This window comes from Anomaloglossus baeobatrachus, chromosome 3 (genome assembly GCF_048569485.1).
Source record: "Anomaloglossus baeobatrachus isolate aAnoBae1 chromosome 3, aAnoBae1.hap1, whole genome shotgun sequence".
Classification (NCBI taxonomy): Eukaryota; Metazoa; Chordata; class Amphibia; order Anura; family Aromobatidae; genus Anomaloglossus; species Anomaloglossus baeobatrachus.
The window spans coordinates 504,339,369-504,362,857 of NC_134355.1; the positions used below are offsets into that span (position 1 = coordinate 504,339,369).

Here is a 23,489-nt window from a genome sequence, read left to right on the forward strand (position 1 = left end):
TTCACAACAAGTGTTTGATCGATGAATCACCCAATAAATTTCGGGGATATATTGGAATGGGTATTCAAACAGTCCTCATAATGCTGTTCACATTTTCACATCATGAGACCAAGATGACACCTAACAATTGAACAATTGATCAACAGTACCTTGCCATTGTGAGGCTTCAAGCAGGATGTGCTTAAACAGAAGAGGCCACTGAGCTCAGAGTAAGGCCTCTGCCACACGTCTGTGATAATCACGCACGTTTTTCACGGACGTGTCAAAGGTGCGTATTGCCCTCCGTGAGCCGTGTTTATGGCACACGTGTGTTTTCCGTGTGTTATCCGTGATAACACACGGAGAACGGGAACTTCCTGCTCACCTGTCCCTGGCGTTGCTGTGCCTAGTGCTGATCTTTGGTCTCCGGTCCTGCCGACTCCCCGCTGCTGCTGCTTCCGGCCCGCAGTGAAGTGAATATACAATGAGCATAATGAGCGGCGGTCGGAAGCAAGTGACAGCAACGGCAGAGACAGTAGGGCGGGAGAAGGTGAGTAAAGTTTTTTTATTTTTTTCTCAGACACTTGTGTTTTCTCCGGTTCGTGTCACACGGAACACATCCGTGTGGTTCATTTGCATTCCGTGTGACACCCGTGATGCCAGAGAAAAACGGACATATCTACGTGTGGAGCACATGGGCACATGTATGCTCCACACGGACACACGGTCCGTGTGGCTTTACGTGTGTGTACCTGTTACCATATGGTAACATTGGTGCATGTGTGCTCGTGCCTCCGGTACGTGTAAAAATGTCCCAAACACGTACCGGCGGCACATAAGTGTGTTGCAGGCCTAACAGAGTGTCATCAGCAGGTTGTACAGAGAGAATGTAAGTCACAGAAAAGCATAGAAGTGTAAGGCTGCGTTCACATTTCATTTTTACCTCCGTTCAGTGGTCCCGTCACAACTTCCGTCCGAACACCCCCACAAAACATTTTTCGGGTGCATGCTCCAACTATGATTGACTATAATGGAGGAGACAGAGTCAGCGTGTGCTCTGTCTTGCCCCATTTTCGTGCGTATACGCTTTCTGCAGGTAGACACTAAAACATAGTCTGCTACGTCTGGGTATTCGCCTGCAGAAAGCGTATACGCTTTATGGAGGTAAAAACTAAATATGAAAGCGGCCTAAGTAATTTGGCCACATCCCACACTGATGACCACTTCATTGTGAACAATGCCCTTCGGGAACCAGATGATGAGTGCCACACAGCTCCAGGCACATTTAAGGGAGGTGAGAGGCACCCAAGTATCATATCAGACCACTAGAATCCATTTAGGTCAACATGGTCTGAGTGCTAGATGACCTGAAAGGGTAGCTGACTACACCAATAGGCACAGGCGTCATCGTCTTGCTGGATGAGTGAGCAGTGGGCCTCAGTGCTGTATACTGATAAAAGTCAATTCACACTGATCAGAAATGATCGCCGCCAATGATGTTGGAGATGTCAAGGAGAGCACTGTGCATCAGCCACTGTAGTCACCAGATGGATCTTTTGGTCGTGGTGCTGGTATACTGTGGATAGGTGTGTCTAGTCAATACAGAACTGCCCTTCACTTTGTGAATGGTACAGATACAAGTCCCTACTATTTGAATAACATCATTAATCCACTGATTGTGCCTCTGCCATGAACAACACAGGCCTAATTTCATCTTCATAGAAGACAATGCTCCAGCTCATCAAGGTTGCATCATTAGGCAATGGCTGCTGGAAACTCGGGTACCTCAAATGGAGAGGTCTGCACTTTCTCCAGACCTGAATATCATATAAAACCTTTGGGATCAGCTAATTAGCTGTGTAGAAGCTCATAACTCTGTATCTCAGAAACTCAATGTCCTGAGCGCTGCCCTTCTAGAAGAGTGGGATGCCATGCCTCAGCAGACAATAAGTCGACTTGGGAACAGCATGAGACATCATTATCAAGCTGTAATTGATACTCAAGGCCACACGACAGGTTATTGAGACACTGCCATTTTTGGGGGGTGGGGGTATACCCACCACTGTTGTTGACTTTTGTTTCAATAAATTGATTGAGATGAGGAAATCACCATTGCATGCTTTTACTTAAATGCCTTACGTTCATGATAAAATATCACTGTAGCCTGAACTTTTTACGTTTTACATAAATTTCACCCAAAAGCCAAATCTCCCTAACATTTTGTGAGTAGTGCATATTTTATTAATTTTGTACAACATAAACACTTTTTTCAAAATGTATGCTGCTACATGAATTACACTAAATTTATCTTTAAATATGTAAATGCATATACAGGGCCGGCGTCAGCACCCGGCCCACACGGGCAGATGCTGGGGCCCTGGACAGCTGGGGGGCCCACTCGCTGTCTCCAGTCCTGCAGGCCCCAGGCTGAGTTTTGGTGATCACAGTGCTTGGGCTGTCAGCCGCACTCAGGGCTGCCGTCAGGGCATTTCAACCGTGACTCCTGTAAGGGGCCCCACGAGCAGAAGCCAGGAGGGGTCGGGGCCTCTGACAGCCCAGGCCCCCCCAATTTCATCTCTCAGCTCACCGGGCCCCAGGGGGCGGGGCCGCAATCAGGGCAATGAGGGGGCACGGGTCACTCACAGAGAGCTGCCGTATCTCTTCCTGCTCTGCACTGATCTATGTGATCGGCAGAGCAGGACAGGAAATATACTGACCAGAACGGAGGCAGAGAAGGTGAAGGACCTTGCCTGATCACATAACCGGTGAAGTTGGAGGTCCTGCTGTTCAGCTGCTGCAGCCTCCGTGCAGCTCCTAGTGACTTCTCTCCTGCTCTCCAACAATCAGGAACTGCAAGATGAGGTAATGTATTGTGTGTGTAACTGTGCATGTAGTCTATCTGTCTCTCTCATTCTCTGTTTCCCTGTCTCTGTCTCTCTCATTCTCTGTCTCTCTCTCATTCCCTGTCTGTCTCATTCCCTGTCTGTCTCATTCCCTGTCTGTCTCATTCCCTGTCTCTTTCTCATTCCCTGTCTCCCTGTCTCTCTCATTCCCTGTCTCCCTCATTCCCTGTCCCGGGGCCTTCCCTACCCGTGGAGGCTAACGTCATCTGGCTGCCCCCGTTCCATCACCCCGGGTACTCCCAACGGCAGCGTCGGTACTCCCTATTACCACACACCACGGGTGGCATCACAAACTATATCTCCCCTGTAAATAGCCCCTTCTTCATTTGAGTGTGGCCCCTAGCCCCCGGGTCCGGAGACCCGCGAGCCATGAGTAATCACACCCGGATCCGAGTGGTTCCACCGCTGCAGGGGCGGCACACATGCATTTAGCTTTGTTGCAGCTACTGATGTATTAATACATGTGTTATAATGTACATACAGTCATATGAAAAAGTTTTGACACCCTTATTAATGTTAACCATTTTTCTTTATAACAATTTGGGTTTTTTCAACAGCTATTTCAGTTTCATATATCTAATACCTGATGGACTGAGTAATATTTCTGGATTGAAATGAGGTTTATTGTACTAACAGAAAATGTGCAATCCGCATTTAAACAAAATTTGACCGGTGCAAAAGTATGGGCACCTCAACATAAAAGTGACATTAATATTTTGTAGATCCTCCTTTTGCAAAAATAACAGCCTCTAGTCGCTTCCTGTAGCTTTTAATGAGTTCCTGGATGAAGGTATATTTGACCATTCCTGTTTACAAAACAATTCCAGTTCAGTTAAGTTTGATGGTCACCGAGCATGGACAGCACGCTTGAAATCATCCCACAGATTTTCAATGATATTTAGGTCTGGGGACTGGGATGGCCATTCCAGAACATTGTTAGGCTATGTGCGCACGTTGCATAATTGCATGCAGTTATGCTGCGACCTGCACCGCAGCGTAACTGCATGCGTCCTGCGTCCCCTGCAAAATCTATGGAGATTGTACAGGAGACGCACGCACGTGGCGTATTAGAGCGCAGCGCTTCGGCTGCTGCCCGAAGCGCGCGTTCTAAGAAGTGACATGTCACTTCTTTCGTGCGCTCTGCATGCAGTCCCTGCTCTTTCTATGGGAGGGGCTGGGAGGGGCTACATGCAGAGCGCATGAAATCGGCTTTTGTTTCTGCAGCGATTTGAAGCGCACGTGTGCTGTTCAAATCGCTGCAGAAATGTCTGCAGGGCCAGTACGCAACGTGCGCACATAGCCTAATTGTTCCTCTGCATGAATGCCTGAGTAGATTTGGAGTGGTGTTTTGGATCATTGTCTTGCTGAAATATCCATCCCCTGCGTAACTTCAACTTCGTCACTGATTCTTGCACATTATTGTAAAGAATCTGCTGATACTGAGTTGAATCCATGCGACCCTCAACTTTAACAAGATTCCCGGTGCCGGCATTGGCCACACAGTCCCAAAGCATGATGGAACGTCCACCAAATTTTACTGTGGGTAGCAAGTGCTTTTCTTGGAATGCCGTGTTTTTTTGCCTCCATGCATAATGCCTTTTTGTATGACCAAACAACTCAATCTTTGTTTCATCAGTCCACAGGACATTCTTCCAAAATGTAAATGGCTTGTCCAAATGTGCTTTTGCATACCTCAGGCGACTCTGTTTGTGGCGTGCTTGCAGATATGACTTCTTTCGCATCACTCTCCCATACAGCTTCTCCTTGTGCAACGTACGCTGTATTGTTGACCGATGCACATTGACACTATCTGCAGCAAGATGAAGCTGCAGGTCTTTGGAGGTGGTCTGTGGATTGTCCTTGACTGTTCTCACCATTCTTCTTCTCTGCCTTTCTGATATTTTTCTTGGCCTGCCACTTCTGGGCTTAACAAGAACTGTACCTGTGTTCTTCCATTTCCTTACAGTGGAAACTGACAGTTTAAATCTCTGAGACAACTTTTTGTATCCTTCCCCTGAACAACTATGTTGAATAATCTTTGTTTTCAGATCATTTGAGAGTTGTTTTGAGGAGCCCATGATGCCACTCTTCATAGGAGATTCAAATAGGAGAACAACTTGCAAGTGGCCACCTTAAATACCTTTTCTCATGATTGGATTCACCTGCCTATGAAGTTCAAAGCTCAATGAGGTTACAAAACCAATTTAGTGCTTTAGTAAGTCAGTAAAAAGTAGTTAGGAGTTTTAAAATCAAGAAATTGATAAGGGTGCCCATACTTTTGCATCGGTCAAATTTTGTTTAAATGCGGATTGCACATTTTCTGTTAGTACAATAAACCTCATTTCAATCCAGAAATATTACTGAGTCCATCAGTTATTAGATATATGAAACTGAAATAGCTGTTGCAAAAACCCAAATTGTTATAAAGAAAAAAGGTTAACATTAATAGAGGTGCCCAAACTTTTTCATATGACTGTACATGAATTTTAGGTGCATAAGTTATGAATTGAGATATATCATTGCATAAAAAGGTCATAAAACCATGATTGCTTTGAGACTTAAAGCCCCATTCCAGCGTTTTTTCTTTAAGCACTGGAGTGGCACTTTAAATGCAAGTCTCCTGCCTCGGTCTTAAGGTTGCTTTACACGCTACGACATCGCTAGCTATAGCTAGCGATATCGTGTGCGATAGCACCCGCCCCCGTCGTACGTGCGATATGTGGTGATCGCTGCCGTAGCGAACATTATCGCTACGGCAGCGTCACACGCACATACCTTGTCAGCGACGTCGCTGTGACCGCCGAACAATCCCTCCTTCATGGGGGAGGTGCGTTCGGCGTCATAGTGACGTCACTGCGGCGTCACTAAGCGGCCGGCGAATAGAAGTGGAGGGGTGGAGATGAGCGGGCCGAACATACCGCCCACCTCCTTCCTTCCCCATTGCTGGTGGACGCAGGTAAGGAGATGTTCGTTGCTCCTGCGGTGTCACACATAGCGATGTGTGATGCCGCAGGAGCGAAAAACAACATCGCTACTTACCTGACGATTTTTTGTTATTAAACGACCTCTCCAAAACAAACGATTTTTGTCTTTTTTGCAATCATTTTAGGTCGCTCCAGCCTGTTACACGCTGCGCTGTCGCTAACAACGCTGGATGTGCGTCACAAACACCGTGACCCCGATGATATATCGTTAGCGATGTCGCAGTGTGTAAAGCCCCCTTTAATACTCACCCTCTAACAACTTCCTTGCTCCGTTGCAGTCTCATGTCACCATCGTGTGCTTGTAACTTCTGACTAGCCAGAATTCAGAAGTTACATAATAAAGTCTCAATGCAACTCTATGAGAGCCAGAACAAATCTCTCATAGAGTTGTATTGAGTTCTGACCTCCAGCGCACACCATGAAACACTGGAGCTGCAAACAGGTCACAAATCACCAGAGATCGGCTGGAAAAAGATAGAGATGGCAGCAGGTGAGTATAAGACGGGGCAGGAGACATAAATTTAAAGCACCACTCAAGTGCTGAAATAAAAAAAAAGTGGTGCATTAACTGAATATCAGTGAGTCATTATCTGTATGTTAAGAAAACTTGGTACAATGAACAAACCTGACGCAATTTCTCCAAGGTCACTACAAAAAAAATATATAAAGTCACAAACATCCCAGAAGAATATAACTAAATGTATCTTTATCTATGGTTTGTGGCTCCTAAATAAAAAGGAAATTGGTCAAAACACACCATAGTGCTATCCAAGAGTAATTTTTCCTTCTCGCTTCCAAGATCCACTATTTTTTCTAATTTTTGCTGCTTTCATTTATTGTGGGATGAAAGAAAACATTCACCTTTCCATGTAAAGTACTGAAAAATGGGAAATAAGTTCGATGTGAGGTGGAACCTGCCTGTTGTGTTCCTTGGTCTTCATGATGCTATCTGTGCTTTAAAGGGAACCAGTCACAACTAGAGATGAGCCACCCTCTAGAGGCTGGAGTTCGACGAACCTCTCGAACCCCATTGAAACCAATGGGAGGCAAACACAAACACATAAAAACATATTATAAATGTACACATACAGTTAATAAACATTGCCATAACACTTACAGGTCCCCGCAACGTGTCCTGCACTCTGTCTCCTGCCGCTTTTCCTTCCGATAATCGCTGCGTCCTCCCGGTAACCAGCACTGATGATAGGACCTTCCGTGACGTAAAAAAAAACCATGTAACCAGTCACGTGTCTATTATCTCATTGGCTACAGACTGGTCACATGGCTTTGACGTCATGCTAGGTCCTGTCAGTGCATCTCTCCAGTATGTGGTGATAGTTTGTGTATCTCCGTGTACCGGTGACATGCTCTGGCACACGGTCGACTCCCCGTTCTGCCACAGCCGGTCAATAACGGAGATCACCGTTGCTATAGCAACGTGCCTGTCTGCGGTGACGTCACCGCTTACAGGCAGCAGCTTCTGGTCACTCACGGAGTGAAAAGACTGCACGGGAACAGCAGCGTCTTCCTCCCATGCAGCGCTGCTGATGTAGCAGAGCTGCATGGATTGAAGGAGAAAGAAGACAGAAGAGCAGGATCGTGGAGGGCTGACAGGGAGTAATAAACATGGAGTCTCTAAGTGTGTCTGTGTATTTATTTCTTTTAAAGTATTTTTTCTCTGTGTGGTGTCTTTTTTTTAACCCTTTATTGGAGATTCTTAATGGCTGGGTCAAACTTGCCTGACATTAAGAATCTCTGACTTAATACTAGCTAGTAAAACAAAGCTAGTATTAACTCATAATTACCCAGCAAGCCACCCGGCTCCAGGGCTGTTGGAAGAGTTGGATACAGCGCCAGATGATGGCGCTTCTATGAAAGCACCATTTTCTGGGGTGGCTGCTGATTGCAATTCGCAGCAGAGGGGCCCAGAAAGCTCGGGCTAACCTGTGCTGCGGATTCCAATCCCCAGCTGCCTAGTTGTACCTGGCTGGACACAAAAATGGGGTGAAGCCTACGTCATTTGTTTTTTAATTATTTCATGAAATTCGTGAAATAATTAAAAAAAAGGGCTTCTCTATATTTTTTGTTCCCAGCCGGGTACAAATAAGCAGCTGGGGGTTGGGGGCAGCTGTACCTGCCTGCTCTACCTGGCTAGCATACAAAAATATGGCGAAGCTCATGTCCTTTTTTTGGTGGGCAAAAAACTCCTGCATACAGTCCTGGATGGAGTATGCTGAGCCTTGTACTTCTGCAGCTGCTGTCTGCTCTCCTACATACACTAGTGAATGGAACATGCTGAGCCTTGTCGTTCTGCAGCTGCTGTCTGCTCTCCTCCATACAGACAGACAGCAGCTGCAGAACTACAAGGCTCAGCATACTCCATCCAGGACTGTATGCAGGAGTTTTTTGCCCCCCCAAAAAATTATGTGGGCTTCGCCATGTTTTTGCATGCTAGCCAGGTACAGCAGGCAGCTACAAGCTGCCCCCAACCCCCAGCTGGCTATTTGTACCCGACTGGGAACCAAAAATATAGGTAAGCCCTTTTTTATTATTTCATGAATTTCATGAAATAAAAAACAAATGACGTGGGGTTTGCCATGTTTTTGTATGCTAGCCAGGTACAGCAGGCACCTACGGGCTGCCAACCCCCAGCTGCCTATTTGTACCCGGCTGGGAACCAAAAATATATGTAAGCCCGTTTTTTTTAATTATTTCACTTATTACATGAAATAATTAAAAAATAATTGACGTGGGCTTCGCCATATTTTTGTGTCCAGCCAGGTACAACTAGGCAGCTGGGGATTGGAATCCACAGCACAGGTTGGCCTGAGCTTTCTGGGCCCCTCTGCTGCGAATTGCAGTCCGCAGCCGCCCCAGAAAAGGGTGCTTTCATAGAAGCGCCATCTTCTGGCACTGTATCCAACTCTTTCAGCTGCCCTGGTGATGGGTGGCTCGCTGGGTAATAATGGGGTTGGGGCTAGCTGTATATTATCAACTGGCCCTAAGCCCGAAATTCATGGTGTCACGCCAATATTAGACATGGCCACCATGAATTTCTAGTACCGATAAAAAAAAACACAACACACAGACAAATATTTTTATTATAAATCAAACACAACACAATTAGTGACTCCATCTTTATTGAAATAAAGAACCCCCTCCGCAGTAATCCTGGGTCAAGGGTCCCGCGCCGTCCAATCCGGATCCAATATCATCTGATCGGTTTGCTGGAAGGCAAAGCGATCAGATGATGTGTCAGGTTCAAGGGCCTGAATCACATGACACAGCAGCTGATTGTATAAATGGCTTTTATACAATCAACTGATGCATCAGTGCAAAAAAACCCCAAAACTACACACTTCAGTGCAGACTCCTGTCTGACGGCATCAGCTGATAGTTTAGCCGGCCAGGCGGTAAAAAGCCGGCCTCACCGCTCAACTTATAGTGTCAGCGGATTCCGTCAGGTGACCGCATCAGCTGATCATCGCCAGGTCTGAGAAAGAGAGAGTGAGAGAGAAAGAGAGAGAGAGAAAGATAGAGAGAAAGAAAGAAGAGAAAGAAGAGAGAAAGAAAGAGAGAAAGAAGAGAGCGAGAGAGAAAGGAGAGAGAGAGAGAAGGAGAGAGAGAGAGAGAGGGAGAGAGAAAGAGAGAGAGAAAGGAGGGAGAGAGAGAGAGAGAGCAAGGAGGGAGAGAGAGAGAGAGCGCTCACAACTCATGTCCGGCTCCTCCCCTCAGTGCATAATTAAATTATAATTATATTATAAATATATTATAAATATAATTTAAAATAAAAAAAAAATAAAAAAATTCTTTACCGGGACTAGAACCTAATGCTTCTTATGCGAGCGCTCTATCCACTCAGCTACTTCTTCTAATGATAAAGATAGGCAGCTTTGGTATTCTTGACTTCTGCATGGCTGAAGTCTCTGCTGAACGCGCAATTCACTTGATTGCTACGTGGAGCTGATACAGAGCACTCGTGTTCTGTAGCAGAGCTGACAGTGTCGTGTGGATTACGTCGGACCTGGAGGGGTATTTGAGAATTAATAAAGGGGTGACACAGGGTGTTTTTTTGTCTTTTATTCCAAATAAAGGATTTTTCGCTGTGTTTTTCTTTACTTTCACTTTCAGTTTAATCATGAAATGTGTCTCGGGAAGACGCCTGGCATGATTAAACTCATTATTACCCCGATTTCCACCGCACCAGGGCAATTCGGGATGAGCTGGGTAGAGTTCCGGGACTGTCACATCTAATGGATGCGGCTATTCCGGGTGGCTGCTGGGTGATATTGTTAGGGTGGTGGGCTCCCCATACCGTGGTGCTCCCCATCCTGACAATACCAGCCTCCAGCCATGCGGCTTTATCCTGGCTGGTATCAAATATGGGGAGAACTGCATTTTTTTGTTTATTTATTTATTTTACTGCACGATATAATTAAAAATAAAAAAAAAAATTCTTCACCGGGACTAGAACTCGCGACCTATTGCTTCATAGGGGAGCTCTCTATCCACTGAGCTATTGCCTCTATTGAGAAAGATAGGCAGATTTTGTAATCTTGAAGCCTGCAGTGCTGACTGAAGTCTCTGCTGACAGTGCGATTCACTTCATTGCTACGTGGACTTGATACTGCGCAATGGTGTTCTACAGTGCTGCTACATCTTCAGGGAGCAGAGCTGACAGTATTGTGTGGATTACGACAGACCTGGAGGGGTATTTTGTGATTAATAAAGGGGTGAAACAGTGTGTTTTTTTGTCTTTTATTCCAAATAAAGGATTTTTCGTGGTGTTTATTTACTTTCACTTTCAGGTTGATCATAGAAGGTGTCTTGGGGAGACGCCTGGCATGATCAACTCCGTTATTACCCCGATTGCCACCGCACCAGGGCAATTCGGGATGAGCTGGGTAGAGTCCGGGAGTGTCGCATCTAATGAATGCGGCTATTCCGGCCAGCTGCTGGGTGATATTGTTAGGCTGGAGGGCTCCCCATACCATGGCATTCACCATCCTGACAATACCAGCCTCCAGCCGTGCGGCTTTATCCTGGCTGGTATCAAATATGGGGGAACCGCATTTTTTTTTTTTTTTTTTATTATTTATTTATTTATTTTACTGCACGATATAGACCCGCCCGCCGGCGGCTGTGATTGGTTGCAGTGAGACAGCTGTCACTCAGCTTGGGGCCGTGTCTGACTGCAATCAATCATAGGCGCCGGTGGGCGGGGAAAGCACAGAATAACTAATTGCCTAATGAAGTGGCAGCCATTTTCTAGAGGAAAAGACACTGCAGATTTGTGACAGACGTGGAGCGAGTCACCCGTGATCGGTGAGTAGGAAAGGGAGAGGGATTGTGCTGGGGATGCAGGACGCATGCAGATAGCAACATGTGCACATAGCCTTACTGTGAAAAGCCACGTTTATGTTGATTGAACCATTCTCGAACCTAACTCAAACTGTCGAGCTTTTAGCAAAAAGCTCGAGTTCGATCTCGAACACCCCCCAAAATCACTCGAACATGAAATTGGCGAACCTCGAACATCGCTCAACTCTAGTCACAAATTTTTGGCCTATAATCTGCAGCGACCAGCGGGCTCATACATACAGCATGTTAGAATGCTGTATATAAGAGCCCAGGCCGGGGGTATAACATAAAAAACACTTTATAATACTTACCCAACGGTCGCTGCGGTGGCACTTATGGGTATCTCCGTTGTCCGGTGCCGGGTGCTGCCTCTTTCGGACATCTTCATCCACTTTCTGAAGCCTGGGTGCATGACGTGGCTATGTCATACCGGTCCTGCGCAAGCGCGCTACAATACTTTTATCTGCCCTGCTCAGCACAGTTCAAAGTGCGCCTGCTCAGGACCTGAATGCCGGCGAGTGTGTATGACATCGGACCCTTCATGCACCGCGGCTAGAGAAGAAAGAGCACAAAGATGGACAAAAGAGGCGGTGCCGACATCGGACAACGGAGACGCCCATAAGGCCCATCACGCAACCGTTAGGTAAGTATTATAAAGTGTTTTTTATGTTATACCCCCATCCTGGGCTCTTATATACAGCATGTTGGAATGCTGTATATAAGAGCCCGGTGGTGGCCGCAGCTTATAGGCCAAAAGAATGGTGACAGGTCCCCTTTAAACAGAACACTGAGACTATCACAGAGCAGGCTCATTTATATGGAGACTTGATTACACACAGGTGGATTATATTTATCATCATCGTCATTTAGGACAACATTGGATCATTCAGAGATCCTCAATGAACTTCTGGAGTGAGTTTGCTGCACTGAAAGTAAAGGGGCCGAATAACATTGCACGCCTCCCAATATTCATGTATTTATTTATTTTTTTAACCTTAAAAAAAGCAATAAATATCGTTCACCTTCACAATTGTGCCCCACTTGTTGATTCTTCACCATAACATTATAATTTTTTTCTTTATGTTTGAAGCCTGAAATGTGGGAAAAGGTTGAATAATTCAAGGGAGCTAAATATCTTTGCAAGGTACTGTATATCCGTTAATACTATTAAAGAGTTTATGTTTAGTGCCTTGAAAAAGTATTTATACCTTGTTAACTTTTCCACATTTTTGCAAGTTATACCCACAATCTTAAACGTAAATGTATTTTATTGGGATTTTATGTGATATACCAACACTAAAGGGCCCGTTACACGCTACGATATATCAAACGATATGTCGTCGGGGTCACGTCGTTAGTGACGCACATCCGGCATCGTTTGACATATTGTAGCGTGTAACAGCTACGAGCGACTGTGAACGACTAAAAATACTCACCTTATGGTTGCTCGTTGACACGTCGCTCATTTTCAAAAAATCGAACGTCCTTCTGCATGCTGGTTGTTCATTGTTCCCAAGGCAGCACACATCGCTCCGTGTGACACCCTAGGAACGATGAACTGCAGCTTACCTGCGTCCCGCCGGCAATGCGGAAGGAAGGAGGTGGGCGGGATGTTACGTCCCACTCATCTCCGCCCCTCCGCTTCTATTGGGCGGCCGCTGTGTGATGTCGCTGTGACGCCACACGTCCCTCCCCCTTCAGGAGGAGGATGTTCGCCGCCCACAACGAGGTCGTTCGGGAGGTAAGTACGTGTGACAGGGTTACCGACTTTGTGCGACACGGGCAACAAATTGACCGTGTTGCACAAACTATGTTGGCGGTTGCAATCGCCGCGTGTAAAGCGGCCTTTAGTAGCAAGTGTTTGTGAAGTGTAAAGAAAATGATACATTGTTTTCTAAATATTTGAAAATATAAAAAGGAAAATTGTTATGTGAATTCGTATTTAGCCCTCTGAGTAAATACTTTGTAGGACCACCTTTTGCTACAATTACTGCTACAAGTGTTTGCGGTATGTCTCTACCAGCTTTGCACATCTACAGGTGAAATTTTTCTCAAAGGCAAAAACTTCAAAGCTGGCAAAGCTGGTAGAGACATACCCCAAAATACTTTCAGCAGTAAGGTGGTCCTACAAAGTATTTACTCAGAGGGCTGAATACAAATGCACTGCACAATTTTCAGATTTATGTTTTTCAAACATTTAGAAAATCATGAATGATTTTCCTGTATACTTCACAAATATTTGCTACTTAGTGTTTGTATAAAACATAAAATCACAATAAAATCCATTTAAGTTTGTGAGTGTAACTTGAAAAAATGTGGAAAGGTTCACAGGGTAGGAACACTTTTTCAAGGCACTGTAAAGGCTGCTTTACCCCCGACAATCTATCGTGCGATAGATCGTCGGGGTCACGTTTTTTGTGACGCACATCCGGCATCGCTGGCGATGCCGGCCTGTGTGACACCTCCTAGCGACGCAGTATCGCTCACAAATCGTGAGTCGTGTACTGCTCGCTAGGTTCCATAATATCGTTTAATTTAATTGTTCATCGTTTCCGGCGTAGCACACGCCGCTCCGTGTGACACCCCGGGAACAATGAACAGCAGCTCACCTGCGTCACGCGGCCGCCGCCGGCTAAGTAAAGGAAGGAGGTGGGCGGGATGTTTACGTCCCGCTAATCTCCGCCCCTCCGCTTCCATTGGCCGGCGGCCATGTGACGTCGCTGTGCCGCCGAACGTCCCTCCCACTCCAGGAAGTGGACGTTCGCCGCCCACAGCGTGGTCGCACAAGAGGTAAGTACGTGTGACGGGGGTTACCGACTTTGTGCGCCACGGGCAGCGATTTGCCCGTGATGCAAAAAGGACGGGGGTGGGTACGATCGATTGTGAAATTGCACAATCGGTCGTACCGTGTAAAGCTGCCTTAAGGATCTTAAAGAAACCAACCACCAGGATTTTGCTGTATGAAGTGAAGGCAGGGCCATACTGCCACTAGAATGTTGTATCCAAGCATACCTTTTCTTGAAAGATTTTATGCTTGGTTGAAGAAATATCTTTCACCCCTTTACAACAGCCTTATGTATTAAAACTGCGGCAATTAAGGGTACTTATTCCTTACCCCCCTTTTAAATAAGAGGTAAGAAAAAAGTGAATAACGACCCCCAGTGTCGGAAATCTCCCGGATTTCAGCTACCGAGGGTAGTTGACACCTTGGAGATCGCGATCCAAGCCGTTTTTTTCTGGCTCCCAGTCATACGATTGCCGTTATACATCGCGTAACGGCAAATATGTTAAAGTAAATGGCAGCGCCGGTAAAAAATTATTCATTTCCCATCTGGCATAATCAAACATGTCAGATGGGAGACAAATGTCCTCCCCCGGTGTGGCCAAAGTCCCCCCCGGTCCCCCTCTTACTCCTGATCCTCCCTGCAGTGTCGAGTCCCCCATGGCCCCTTCTTCTCCTCCTTCTTCTGAAAAAATGGCAGGCGAGCAGTCAGACTGCAGTGACATCAGTGCATTGACGTCACTGAAGATACTGCAGTTCACATTGCCCTCAATGTGACCTGGGGAGTGTGACTGCCGTAATCTCACTGAGAACACTGCAGGAATTCTCCTCACATGGGTTGTCTGCATTTCCAGAACATGGGGGATACGTTCGCTGAGTGTGCCCCCCATATCCTGGAACACAGAGTTATCATGAGACCTCCAAGATGGATTATAACAGATCGGATATTTTTTAATAAATTGGTGAAAGAGGAAATGTGTTGGAAGTATTTTTTCAAATAAAATTATTTTGTTGTCTTTATTTTTTTTTATTACTGACTGGGTTAGTAATGTCAGGTATCTGGTATCTGATTGTGGACTGCTATTTTTAGGCTGGGAATAACCATGGCCCTTTCCACCCTGAGATTACCAGACTCCAGCTGTCTGCTTCACCTTGGCTGGTGATCCAATTTGGGGGGGACCCCATGTATTGTTTTGTTTTTTTAATTATTTCTAAATATACAATTTAAAAAAAACAGTGTGGGGTGACTCCATTTTGGATTACCAGCAAAGGTGAAGCTGCCAGCTGCGGTTTCCAGGCTGCAGCCGTCTGCTTTTCTCTAGCTGGCTATCAAAATTGGGAAGGGGGGCCCACATTGTTTTTTTAAATTATTTTTTTATTTATTTATTTTGGGCTAAATACAAGGCTAAACACCATTTAGTGCCCCATAAAAGTCACTAAAGGGTGCTAGATTAAAATATGTAGAGGGTTGAGATATCATATATGTGTTTGACCTCTATCTATCTAACTTTTTAGGCTGTGTGCTCACAATCAGGATTTGCAGCGTTTTGGAGGCAGAGTGTTTTCGCTGCATCCAAAATGCTCCAACCCCCCTACTGAAGAAGCCAACGCGATATGCGCGTTCAGGACGGGTGTGGGGAGTTTTATGTTCCCAAAGTGTCTAATGGCAGCAAACCAGGCAGTCTATTTCCATGGGTAAGCTATATGTATTGGATACTTATAATATACTTAATGACATTCTCTGACATACCACTATCATGTGACTCCCTCCTCCAGCTTTAATCTGGACATAACCTTATGGGATGATGCACATTGAATTATTTAACCATATACAATAGATGCCTTGATCCATTTTGGATACATACCTTTAAATTAACAATTTCAACATGTTGCCACTAGACACATGGTTACTTTCTCCCTTCCAGGAGTTCCCCATTAACTATTTCTTACCATGATGTTATTTTAAGTCCTTTTTGTATTTTTTGTACTTAATAAATGATCTAAATGTTTGTCAATATGGTACTCCCTGTGTGTTTTTTATACATCTCTAAGTAAATCCAAAATGCTCCGATGTACAGTACAAGCACAGTGGAAGGATTTTCAGAAATTCCATGCCCACTGTGCTTCTTTTCTCCGTAGCAAAAACTGACGTGGTGTGGCTTCCCTAGCTGCAGGATGTCAGGTTATGCTGTGGATACGAGAGTGTTCTCCACGGGGGGTACAGAGCTAAAGTCAGCAGCGGCCCGAACCCTCATCGTAGGCACAGGCAGCTGCGTTCTCCCATGGACAACACTCACATCTCTGCAGGAGGGCTGACACTGCATCCTAGATGCAGTGTCGCCAGATCGTGGGCACATAGCCTGAAAGTGAGAAATTTGAAGCTACAGCAACATTTTTGTGAAGTACCTGTGAGTTCAAAATGCTCACTATACCCCTGAATAAAATCCTTGAGGGGTCTAGCGTCCAAAATGAAGTGACTTGTAGGGGGGGTTTCTGCTGTATAGGCACCTTAGGGGCCCTAAAACTGCGACATGATGCCCTCCCGTTTGTCCAAACAGAGGTTTCTGACCACATGTGGTTCATCCCTGCGCTCATAAGAAATTGGATAACAAACTGGGGGGGTCCATGTTTTGGTGTTGCCTCTTGAAAAAGTGAGAAATTTGGTACTAAAGCAACATTTTTGTGAAAAAAAAGAAAATTTTGATGGCCTGTTATAAAAAATGTTTAACGGCCTGTTATCAAATTCAGTGAGGTACCTGTGGATTGAACAGGCTCACTATACCCCTAGATAAAATTCTTAAGAGTTGCAGCTTCCAAAATGGGGTCACTTGTGGGCAGTTTCTGCTGTTTTGGTACCTTAGGGGCCCGGCAAATACAAAATGGTGCCCTCAATCTATTTCAGCCAAATTTGTGTTCCAAAATTCAAATATTGCTCCTTCTGTTCGGGGCCCTCCCATTTGTCCAAACAGAGGTTTCTGACCAGATGTGGGGTATCAGCACACTCAGAAGAAACTGGGTAACAAATTTTGGGGTCTATCTTGTTGTGTTATTTCTTCTAAAAGTGAATAAATTGGATCTAGAGCAAAACTGTTTTATTTCCTGTGAAGCCCCTGAATGGTTTATAAACTTCTTGGGTGTGATTTTGAATATTTTGAGGGGTGCAGTTTTTAGAATGGTGTCAGTTTTCAGTATTTTCTGTCACAAAGGCTTCTCAAAGTCACTTCAAATATTATGTAGTCCCTAAAAAAAATGGTTTTGTAAATTTTGTTGAAAAAAGGGAAATTGCTGATGAACTTTGAACCCTTCTAACTTCCTAACAAAAAAAATTTGCTTCACAAATTGCGCTGATGTAAATAAGATCTAAAAAATTAAAAGTTTGAAAATTGCTAATTTTTTCTCAAATTTCCGATATTTTTCACAAGTAAAAAATATCATCCTAAATTTACCACTAACATGAAGTACAATATGTCAAGAAAAAACAGTCTCAGAATCACCGGAATCTGTTGAAGCGTTCCAGAGTTATTACCTCATAGGGCCCACTCACATGAGCGTGAAAAACGGACAAGTGCAATGCAAGAAAATCTCGCACTGCACTCTGACCCATGTTAGTCAATGAGGGAGAGCAGTTGGTCAGCTTTTCTTGCATCCAGATTCTGGATGTGAGAAAAGTCGCAGCAAGGTGCGATTTTCTGCGAAAGCTGTATCACTCACACCCATTCAAGTGTATGGGTGCGATAGAAATTTTGGACTGCACTCGGATGTTATCCCAGTGCAGTGCGATATACGCACAGGCTGACAATGGAGGAGATGGGGGGATTAACCCCTCCCTGTCCTCCGCAGCGCCCATCCTCAGCTTCACAGCTGTGACCCGATTGCAAGATCCGGTCACAGTCGCATGACACTTGGCTCATGCTCGCAGCAGAGCCTGAGCCGAGGGTCATTAGAATATCGCATCCGATGCTCTCGCGTTGGATGACATACGATAATGTGACTCCGGCCATAAAGAGACACTAGTCAGATTTCTAAAATTTGGCCTGGTCATTAAGGACAAAATTGGCTCCGTCATTAAGGGGTTAATCAAAATTTCAGAAATGCACTGCAATTTGACTGACGTTTGCAGCAGTGCAGGCCTTTGTGGGTCAGGTCCTTGGTGTATATTCCTTCTCCTGTGTCCTCTATGTCATACCACCTTTCATTTATTTAAATGCTGCGCTACGCTGCCATTGTTGCTGTTGGTGGCACGTGCACATTGCCACAGTAATTATGTATTCCTTAAAATTGGTATGCACATATGCTTACCACGAACTCTGGCACCATTTCATTGACGACACTGCGGAGAAGACTATGAGCAACAGGGGAGTGTGCGCAGATGTAAAAATAAAAAAATCTGCGCATGCATTGACTCTGCTCATAGTCTTCTTCGTGGTGTCTTCAACAAAATGGCGCCAGAGATTGCGGTATGCTCATGCGCGGACTGTGGCGCCATTTTAATGAAAACATAATTATTGTGGCAATGCGCATGCGCCGACAACTGCAGCAATGGCAGCGTGGCCAAATATTTAAATAAAGAAAAGGGGGCATACACTACAAGACGCAGGAGGAGGAATATACAACACGAATATACAACCCACAGAGGCCTGCCCCGCTGCACACATCAATCAAAGTGCACGGCATTTCTGGAACTTTGATTACAGATATTTCAGCAACCAAGCATCCAATCTTTCCACAACACGTATGCTTGGATTCAGCAAGCATCCTAGTGCCGGTATGACACTACCTTTACTTTATATAGCAAAGCCCTGGTGGTTGATTCCCTTTAACATACCATTTCCGAACAATGTTGACTGGAGGTGCCATGACAGGACCTAAATCAAGCAGTCTTTGCTATGAAAAACTATGGACACATTTGACAAGGAAAAATTATTATACATAAAAAATAATAGTTGTCTTGCATTAAGAAGAAAGCAATAGGTTTTAGGCTTGATCCTTTAATCAGAGACTGATGCTGACTGAGTAATATGTCATCTCCCCTCCTGCATAATTTACCACTGGAGCGCTCCTTTCTCCCTTTCCTCATATATATGTAGTACCCCAAAGCTGGGTACTATCAAAGTGTTTTATAGTCTACTCTTAAGAGTAGTTTACATTGTTTTCATGAGGTATGCGGCGTGCACTGGTACATCAGAGCTTGTTACAAGGCAGAATAGTCTGGTGGGCCGGGTCATATTGCACATAACTGCTGTTACTTCAGGTTTTAGTCAGAGAACAGTTGGAGCTCAGTGAGTGCACACACCAGAAACATGTAGAGGAACGCTCCAGGGGGCTGTAAGGGAACGGACTGACCCAAAAACATAAGTAGGACCTCTTAGGACTTGCACCTATATAGGCAGATGGAATGCCCTGGTCTGCACAGTGCCTTAGCCTACCCAAAAGTCAAAGCTGTTGACAGTAGGAGAACGAACCTGGAGGTGGGTCCCCCATAAAGAAGATGGGTACACAGGAGAGCCTACTATACATGAAGGGCAGAGGGAGAAGGAACTCTGGCGTCTGCTGGGGAACAACACTTCGGTGGGATAGAGGAAGCCATCTCTGCATGTCAGCTTGGTCAACAAGATAGGCTCTCTTTACACTCGCTGTTAATTAATGAATGTTATTAGTAGGGAAACCCCATGTAAGCTCATGAGTTAGGGGTACTTCTCACATAGCGAGATCGCTGCTGAGTCATAGGTTTTGTGACGTACCAGTGACCTCATCAGCGATCTCGCTGTGTGTGACACTAAGCAGTGACCTGGCCCCTGCTGTGAAATCGCTGATCGTTACACACTGTTCTGGTTCATTTTTTGCTCGTTGGTCTCCCGCTGTGCAACACACATCGGCGTGTTTGACGGCAGGAGACCAACAAGCACCGCTTTGCTTAGTTACCCGATATTTACCCTGCCTATGTGTGCAGGGAGCAAGCGCTAAGCAGCATACGCTGGTAACCAGGGTAAATATCAAGTAACTAAGCAAAGTTCTTTGCTTGGTTACCCGATATTTACCCTGGTTACCAGCATACACCGCTTAGCGCTGGCTCCCTGCACACATAGCCGGGGTACACATCGGGTTACTAAGCAAAGCGCTTTGCTTAGTAACCCGATGTGTACCCTGGCTACATGTGCAGGGAGCCAGCACTAAGGGGTGTACACTGGTAACCAGGGTAAATATCGGATAACCTAGCAAAGCACTTTGCTTAGTTACCCGATATTTACCCTGGTTACCAGCGTACACCGCTTAGCGCTTGCTCCCTGCACACGTAGCCAGGGTAAATATCGGGTAACTAAGTAAAGCGCTTTGCTTAGTAACCCGATGTGTACCCTGGCTACGTGTGCAGGGAGCCAGCGCTAAGCGGTATACGCTGGTAACCAGGGTAAATATTGGGTAACCAAGCAAAGCGCTTTGCTTAGTTACCCGATATTTACCCTGGTTACCAAGCACAGCATCGTTACAGGACTGGTCACTGGTGAGATCTGCCTGACTGACAGCTCACCAGCGACCATGTAGCGATGCACCAGCGATTCTGACCAGGTCGTATCATGGTCAGAATTGCTGGTACGTCAGTTAGTGAGATGGTACCCTTACTTATGTTTGATGCAATGTAAGTATGCTAACTACAAAGTCTATTATACCCCTCCTTCTTGCTTTTCATGATCAAGTAGTCATTTGTATTTATTCATCTGCTATTCCATAATTATTATCCAATGTTTAATTTCACTTGTGTCAACAGATACAAGATTTAAGGCTGCTTTACACCAGAAGATCTATTGTGCGATAGATCGTCGGGGTCACGGTTTTTGTGACGCACATCCCGCATCGCTTGCGATGCCGGCCTGTGTGACACCTCCTAGCGTCGCAGTATTGTTCACAAATCGTGAGTCGTGTACTGCTCGTTAGGTTTCATAATATCGTTTAATTTAATTGTTCATCGCTCCCGGGGTAGCACACGCCGCTCCGTGTGACACCCCGGAAATGATGAACATCACTTACCTGCAACCCGCGGCTCTCGCCGGCTATGTGGAAGGAAGGAGGTGGGCGGGATGTTTACGTCCCGCTCATCTCCGCCCCTCCGCCTCTATTGGCCAGCGGCCGTGTGATGTCGCTGTGACGCCGAACGTCCCTCCCACTCCAGGAAGTGGACGTTCGCCGCACACAGCGAGGTCGGACGGGAGGTAAGTACGTGTGACGGGGGGTTACCGACTTTGTGCGCCACGGGCAGCGATTTGCCCGTGACGCAAAAAAGACGGGGGCGGGTACGATCGATTGTGAAATTGTACAATCGGTCGTACCGTGTAAAGCAGCCATTAGGCTGTGTGTACATGATGCATTTTTGCTGCATTTTTTTCGTGCAGATTTTGGCTATGCTAACACACTGCATCTTTTGCTGCATTTTTGAGGTCACAAAGATGCACCTAAATGCATGCATTTCCTTCTCCCAGCAAAGTCTAAGAGATTTCTATTTTGATGTCCACTCTCGGCATCTTTTTTTGGTTGCATCTTGGCTGCGTTTTTGAAGAAGCAGCATATTAATTCTTTTGACGGTTTTTCACCATTGAAAACAATGAAAAAAACGCATAAAAAAGGTCAAAATGCACGTTTTTCAGCAGCGTCTTTCCTGTCAGAACAGGTAAATTTGGGTCCAGATTGTCTGCATCCAAATCGGCAACAAGATCTTATACCAGATAAGACCTTATTGCGCTTTTTTTCCAGTCTCCTCATCCCACCAAATCAGCAACGTGAGCACATACCCTTAGAGGGGTAATCCACGAATAGGAAAAGTAGTTCACATATGGTATTGCAGCTCACACTAATTCCATACCAGGCACAGCTCATAGGAGGACAGTTGCCATTTTTTGGGAAACAGACCCCTTTTTATTTTAGTCCTTGACAAGCCATTGTAACATGCAGCTTGGATATGCCATCCACTTTGTGGTTGCAGAAGTTTGATTTTTGGGATACAGTGAAGGGTTCAAAACCTAATTGTGCATTTTGGTCCCTTCACTCTTCTTTTTCCCTTGCAATGCAGCACTCCAGAGCACTCCCAATCTGCAGAATATTTCAGCCAGCTATATTAACTTGAGTGGACCTGTCCTGCAGAAATCTTGCACAGCAGAGCTACGTGCCATCTACAGGACAGGTCCTCTCACGTAAATGCGACTGGCTACAGAGCAGTGAGGGGAAAGAATGAAAGGGATCAGAGTCCATCCCTGGTGATAGACTCTCAACGATGGCAATATTATACAGTCATATGTAAAAGTTTGGGCACCCCTATTAATGTTAACCTTTTTTCTTTATAACAATTTTGTTTTTTGCAACAGCTATTTCAGTTTCATATATCTAATAACTGATGGACTGAGTAATATTTCTGGATTGAAATGAGGTTTATTGTACTAACAGAAAATGTGCAATCCGCATTTAAACAAAATTTGACCGGTTCAAAAGTATGGGCACCTCAACATAAAAGTGACATTAATATTTTGTAGATCCTCCTTTTGCAAAAATAACAGCCTCCAGTCGCTTCCTGTAGCTTTTAATGAGTTCCTGGATCCTGGATGAAGGTATATTTGACCATTCCTTTTTACAAAACAATTCCAGTTCAGTTAAGTTTGATGGTTGCCGAGCATGGACAGCACGCTTCAAATCATCCCACAGATTTTCAATGATATTCAGGTCTGGGGACTGCAGTGGCCATTCCAGAACATTGTAATTGTTCCTCTGCATGAATGCCTGAGTAGATTTGGAGCGGTGTTTTGGATCATTGTCTTGCTGAAATATCCATCCCCTGCGTAACTTCAACTTTGTCACTGATTCTTGCACATTATTGTCAAGAATCTGCTGATACTGAGTTGAATCCATGCGACCCTCAACTTTAACAAGATTCTCGGTGCCGGCATTGGCCACACAGCCCCAAAGCATGATGGAACCTCCACCAAATTTTACTGTGGGTAGCAAGTGCTTTTCTTGGAATGCCGTGTTTTTTTGCCTCCATGCATAACACCTTTTTGTATGACCAAACAACTCAATCTTTGTTTCATCAGTCCACAGGACCTTCTTCCAAAATGTAACTGGCTTGTCCAAATGTGCTTTTGCATACCTCAGGCGACTCTGTTTGTGGTGTGCTTGCAGAAACAGCTTCTTTCACATCACTCTCCCATACAGCTTCTCCTTGTGCAACGTGCGCTGTATTGTTGACCGATGCACATTGACACCATCTGCAGCAAGATGATGCTGCAGGTCTTTGGAAGTGGTCTGTGGATTGTCCTTAACTGTTCTCACCATTCTTCTTCTCTGCCTTTCTGATATTTTTCTTGGCCTGCCACTTCTGGGCTGAACAAGAACTGTACCTGTGTTCTTCCATTTCCTTACTATGTTCCTCACAGTGGAAACTGACAGTTTAAATCTCTGAGACAACTTTTTGTATCCTTCCCCTGAACAACTATGTTAAAT

The 23,489-nt window shown here is 45.2% G+C and overlaps 1 long non-coding RNA gene across 1 annotated transcript in view; it reads right to left on the reverse strand.

Moving 5' to 3' along the window:
* The window catches only part of LOC142296725 (uncharacterized), a 303,374-nt gene that overhangs the window by 223,191 nt on the left and 56,694 nt on the right, over positions 1 to 23,489 (reverse strand). The window lies entirely within an intron of this gene.